Source organism: Theropithecus gelada, chromosome X (genome assembly GCF_003255815.1).
Source record: "Theropithecus gelada isolate Dixy chromosome X, Tgel_1.0, whole genome shotgun sequence".
In the NCBI taxonomy this organism is placed as follows: domain Eukaryota; kingdom Metazoa; phylum Chordata; class Mammalia; order Primates; family Cercopithecidae; genus Theropithecus; species Theropithecus gelada.
This window is the reverse complement of record NC_037689.1, coordinates 107,743,301-107,749,544: the sequence shown is the minus strand read 5'-3', so window position 1 is coordinate 107,749,544 and position 6,244 is coordinate 107,743,301. Positions and strand designations below refer to the sequence as shown.

Sequence of the window (6,244 nt, the reverse complement as noted above, 5' to 3'; positions counted from 1 at the left end):
TGAAAATCCTGCGTCCTTGTGATATTTCATCAGTGGGAGTCAGCGGGGATCTTAACGCAGTGAGAGGCAAGATAAATGGATGAGAGGCATCAGCTCAGGCTTACAGGAGCAAGATGTTTTTAGTCAGAGTGTTTAAGATAGCTCTCTAAACTTGGAGCAGTGAAATACAAAAACGAGTGTCTTTTGAGGGCAGCTGGAAGATGACCCGAGGGGAACTTTTATCCTGGGGTGGAGTCCTGCGAAGCAAGCCGCAGGTGAGGGCGTGGGCCAGTCCTGCGCCTCACTGCTATTAGGCGCAAGGACATTCGGAAACACACTCAACGACACCAGCAGCGAGCCTGACAGAAGCGGCTCGCCAGCGGGAGCAACAACTTGAGGCGAGCCGTTAGCCGCCTCGCCTTCCCCGCAGCGCCCCTCCCTCTCCCCGGGAAGCCCGTTCGGCTCCGCCTTTTCGGCTGACGTCCCGGGCGAGCGGGGGCGGGCGCGTGGGTGGGCCGAGCCGTCTGCAGCCAGCGATTCGGCTGGCTCTGCCACACCACCGCGCGCCCCCGCTCCGCCCGCCCCTCCGGGCGCGTCTTTTCCGGGATCGCGCTGAGCCCCGCCTCCGCCGGCTGTCCGGGTGCGCGCGCGCCGCTGCGGCTTTTTCTCTGGCCTCCGCGGCGCGCTCCTCCTCGTCCCAACGCTAGCGGGCACGCGGTCTCTTTTGCGAGCTTCCCGAGTGCCAGGCGCCAGCCGGCTGCGAAGACGCGGTGGGCCGCCCCTCCGGTGAGTATCCCTGGCTGGGGAGGCTGCGGCCCCGGCACCCTTGCCCTGTCGGTACCAGGGCCCCATCTCCAGGGTGGGGACTGGCGTACCTCACCTGAGCCGGGAGGAGGTTGGGTGGGCATTCCAGCTGCTGGAATCGGCTCGCTTTTTTTCTTGAGCTAGGGCTATCTATCCGTTCGCCTCCGCTGGGGCCGGGAAGATTCCCTAGGTTACAGTAACCTCCTGTGATGGAGTCTGGGGTCCTCGGAACCCCAGCCTGCCTCTTCCTGCCGCTCACCGCATCCCGAGGGCTAGAAGTCATCTTCCTGATCGGGGTAGTAGGTTTTGCCACGGCCCTTTCCAGAGGAGACCATGAAGTGCTTGCTAGACCTCCAAACGACCTTTAGGATGCCCCTAAACCTCAACTCCATTTTGTCCCCTCCCAGTCGCTCTTTTAAAGAGGGCCAGGGAGTCTCTCTAACCCTAGAGGCATCCGCCCTCTCGAATTTGAGGGATGCCCTCGCTTCCGATATCTTCCTTGCTTCCGATATCTTCCTAGCTTCCGCAGGATTAGGTATGTTAGAAAACAGCTGGATCCTGGCGACGCGTGCTTTCCTTCCTTCCCCCACCCCCGTTCTTTCTGTCTACATCCCTGCCTTCAGTGGGTGCTATATATTTAGTATGAGCTTTATTCACTTCCTCTTCCTCTCGTTTGAGTGCCCGAAAGAACTGTGGCTGATGTCTATAGACATAGAAAAATCTAGGAGAATATGATTCATTGTCTAACCCCATCAAGGGGTTACATATTTTAAATAAGACGTCATTTCTCCTCTTCACTCCAGCATCTCCTCCTTCAAAGGCATTTTTCACCCTCTTGAAATTAATTTGCTCTATTAGCTCTTTTCACCTAAAAAAAAGGTCAACCGTCGCCCTGAGAAACAACAGTGAGATGCAAAATAAGGGTAAGATGGCATTGAAATGAATCCCTTTGAAAAAGTAAGCGGTTTGCTTTATTAGTTAATGGTCTCATCAGCGCTTCAGTTTCCTCTTCTGCAAAAATCAGTCTGTTGAACTAGAGCATAACTAAGGTTCCTTCTAGTGTTTTGATTCTAGGACCTCTAAATTCATGCAGGCTGCGTAATGCAAATTTAACCTGATTAAAGCCTTACTTCTCATAGTTGCTTGTCACTTTAGTTTTTCTTTTATTTTGTCTCTAAAAAGAAAGACTTTTAAATGTTCTTGATACATAAGACAGCAGGTGAAGATTCAATGATGGTACTGCCATTGAGCATATCAATCAAGATTTTAATAATGTAAGGCCTCTTCCTTAAATTGTAAAATAGCTCATCTTTTGATTGAAACTGCTAAAGTGTAAGACATGTAAGATTCCTGTTAGAATTAACACTCTGCCATTTAGGTGGGGGAATGAAACATTAAACTGTCAGTATACTTGTACCTTAGAATAAAGTACCTTATTGTCCTGATATAAGAAATAATTTGACAACTAAAAATCCATGGAAGGTGTAATACAGCAATTGAAAGCTTGAGTAAATTCAGTTTTGTGGGGTTTTTTTTTTTTTTTTTGGAAAACCCCCTATTTAAAAACAAGTGATTTAGATTAAGATATTTCTTTCAGTATTTTTGGTAGGGGTGAGATGGGTGAAGAAACAAGAGTCTTGTTCAATTCAAAGACAAGAGAAATGAACTCTGAAGAGGCTCAGGTTCTAGACCCAGCTCTAGTTAGATATATAACCTTGAACAAGTCACTTCACCTCTCTTAGTGTTTGCGTCTGTAAAATAAGTGTCTTTATGGCTGTTGAAATGATCCACAAGTCCCCCAATTTGAATGATATATTCTTAAAATGAATATATATGACAAATATATATGTATACACACACGTATATAATGCAATTTGCATTAAGGCTGTCATAAATCCTGTTATACCCGTTGAGTAGAATGTTTTTCTCAAAGGTTTGTGTATAGTGGTTTCAATTTAGGTATACTTAGTTCTTAATTCATCCTGATTAAATAAATTATTATATGTGAAAATCTGTAAACTCAGAAGCATTTTACAAATGTTGGGTATTACGTTAATTTCTGCTTACAAGTGAAATGTGTGTTATACAGCACTATTTTTTAAACGTCCATGGCTTTTAGAAATTTGTAAGGGAATGGCTAGGTGCGGTGGCTCACGCCTGTAATCCCAGCACTTTGGGAGGCCGAGGCAGGTGGATCACGAGGTCAGGAGATCGAGACCATCCTGGCTAACACTGAAACCCCGTCTCTACTAAAAATACAAAAAATTAGCCAGGCGTGGTGGTGGGTGCCTGTAGTCCCAGCTACTTGGGAGGCTGAAGCAGGAGAATGGTGTGAACCCAGGAGGCCGAGCTTGCAGTGACCCGAGATCGCGCCACTGCACTCATATACTGCCTTACAACTGTAATTGGCTAGGAACTTTAAAAGAATATGTGGGCATCTCATTCATTTATTAATTCATTCAACTGTCTTCTTCCTTCATCTGTCACTTAATGTCAGGCCCTCAGTACATGATGGTTAAGAAGACAAACCCTATTCTATGAGTTTATACTTTGGGCTGATGGAGATGGTTGTGAGGCATGTGGAGAGACAGATGTACATGCAGTTTATTTTTATTAAAAAGAACAACAGTCAAATCAAGGACAAACAAAATTCTGGAGAAGTTAAGGCTCCATAGGGAAGGAAGATATGATTCTATTGTAGCGTGTAGACTCTTTGACATTACCTTTTTCTCCATCCTTTCACTTTCAATTGCTGAGCCTTTAGCAAAAGTAAAAGCTTTGTTTTTCCACTTCTACCATTGGCTGGTCTTATATACTCTTTCTTTCCCTTTTAACTTTTTATTTTGAGATACTTGTAGATTCACATACAGTTGTAAGAAATAATACGCTTTATCTAATTTCCCCCAATAGTAATCTCATGCATAAGTATAGTGTAACATCACAACTACAAAATGGAAATAGATACAATCCATCAACCTTACTTAGATTTCGTCAGCTTTAATGCAGTCATTTGCATGTGTGCATTTAATTCTACATAATGTTATCACGTGTATATTCATATAAGCACCACCACATTCAAGATACAGAACAATTGCATCACCACAAGGATCCTTTTTGTTGTCTTTTTATAGATGTAGCCATCTCCCTTCATCCCTGACTCCTGGCAACCACTGATCTGTTTTTCATGTCCATAATTTTGTCATTTCAAAAATGCTTATATAAATGAAATCACATAGTATATAACCTTTGGAGACTGGCTTTACTTCACTCAGCATAATTCCTTGGAGATTAGTTCAAGGAATGTACCCTTTATCAATGGCTTGTTCCTTTCCATTGCCGAGTGGTATTCCATAATATGGATTTACTGCAGTTTGTTTACCAGTCACCTGTTGAAGGGCATCTGATGTTTCCAGGGTTTTTGTTTGTTTTACTTATTTATTTATTTATTGCCTGTTTTGAATAAAGCTCATATGAACAATTGTCTACAGGATTTTGTATGAACATAAATTTCTGTTTCTGAAATGCCCAAGAGTGTACTTCTTGGGTGGTATAGCACTTGCATGTTTAATTTTCTAAGGAACTGCCAAACCATTTTCCAGAGTGGCTGTACCATTTTACATTCCCACCAGGAATGTGTGAATGCTCCTCATCCTTGACAGCATTTAGTGGTGTTACTATTTTTTATTTTAGCCATTTTTATAGGTGTGTAGTAATATATCCTCCTAGTTTTAATTTGCACTTTTCTGATGGCTAATGATGTTGATCATCTTTCCATGTGTTTCTTTGCCATCTCTGTATCTTCAGTGAAATGTCGGTTCATGTCTTTTGTCCATTTTCTATTTGGATTTTTTTTTAACCTGGTGAGTTTTAAGAGTTTTTTATTCTTTTTTTTTTTTTTTTTTTTTGAGACGGAGTCTCGCTCTGTTGCCCAAGCTGGAGTGCAGTGGCGCGATCTCGGCTAACTGCAAGCTCCACCTCCCGAGTTCTTGCCATTCTCCTGCCTCAGCCTCCCGAGTAACTGGTACTGCAGACACCCGCCACCACGCCTGGCCAATTTTTTTTTTTTTTTTTAAGTAGTGACAGGGTTTCACCGTGTTAGCCAGGATAGTCTCGATCTCCTGACCTCGTGATCCACCCGCCTCGGCCTCCCAAAGTGCTAGGATTACAGGCGTGAGCCACTGCGCCTGGCCTTTTTATTCTTAATACTAATCATTTGTCAGGTAGTGGTTTGAAAATATGTTCTCCCAGTCCGTAGCTTATCTTTCCAACCTCTTCACAGGGAATTTCACAGAGCAAAAGACTTTAATTTGGATGAGGTCCAGTTTTAATTTTTCCTCTATGGACTGTGCTTTTGGTGTCAAGAAATCTTATGAACTTTTGTTGTTTAATTTTATTCCTTTCTGTTCTGTATAACATCCATTATTTCTGCAAGCTACTTGAGCATTTTCTCTTTCAACAATTTTAGAGCTCAAATATATTCTGTGAACAAGTGGCCTTAATGGCTTAGAATGTCAATACATATTCACACATGCTCTCACTATATTAAAATGGCTGCCTTAAAAATATAATGTCTACCTCACCAGGCTGTCAAATGAAACATTAAAATTTGTATTTTAAAATTAAATAGATGTATGATATGCTAAAAAGGTTTTTGGTCTCACTTTCTAAATTAAAAATATTTTGGCAAAGCTGTATCATTTTCCATCAAGGATTTTGGTAAGTAATCCAAAAAACAAATTTGTGTTCTTATTTAAATGCAAAGTCTACTTCTGCATTTTCAGTAGTGAAGTTATGATTCATGACCATGTATTTAGCACTCTTTTCTACTCACTGTTGATTATGAGAATAATGAATAAAAGATCATTGTATTTGACTGTCTAGACTGCATTTTTCCTTTTATAGCAGCTACATAACACTCATTGTAACTGTTTTTTGAAATAAGTATTAGTTTCAAGGTGATTACAGTTTTATATTTTGAAAAATGTATGTGCTCATATGAGAAGGACTTATAGGAAAAGGTTAGTGATTAATTTTGAGAATATTCATTTTTGTAAGGCAGTACTGAAATCATTATTTGTCCCTTTAGTGTTACTATATTTACTCAAATACGTGTGCAATGAGGGAAGTAGATTCTTATTTGAAAAAGATAAAACATTGGTGTAAGGCAGGGGCTGGCAAAATACTGCCTGTGGACAAATCCTGCCCACCACCCATTTTTGTAAATAAACTTCTCTTGGAATATAGCCACATCCATTCATTTATGTATTTTCTGGCCGCATTCACAATACAACATCAGAGCTGAAAAATAGACCTTATGGTCTGTGAAGCCAATTTTCTCTCTGGACCTTTATAGAAAAAGTTTGCTGACCCCAGAGATGAGGTAACCTTATAAATTGTTGATTTACACACACACACACACACACACACACACACACAATTTAACAAACTATCCTGACTTTTT

The 6,244-nt window shown here is 41.8% G+C and overlaps 1 protein-coding gene across 4 annotated transcripts in view; it reads left to right on the top strand.

Annotated features, from left to right (window-relative positions):
* Positions 1-501: 501 nt before the first annotated feature.
* The window catches only part of ACSL4 (acyl-CoA synthetase long chain family member 4), an 84,296-nt gene continuing 78,553 nt past the window's right edge, over positions 502-6,244 (top strand). For 2 of the 4 annotated variants that reach the window (XM_025372215.1, XM_025372213.1), the window contains exon 1: positions 502-765. The gene's annotated coding sequence lies outside the window, so the exon portion shown is untranslated. The remainder of the gene's footprint in view (positions 766-6,244) is intronic. The other 2 variants (XM_025372216.1, XM_025372214.1) reach the window with 1 other exon arrangement.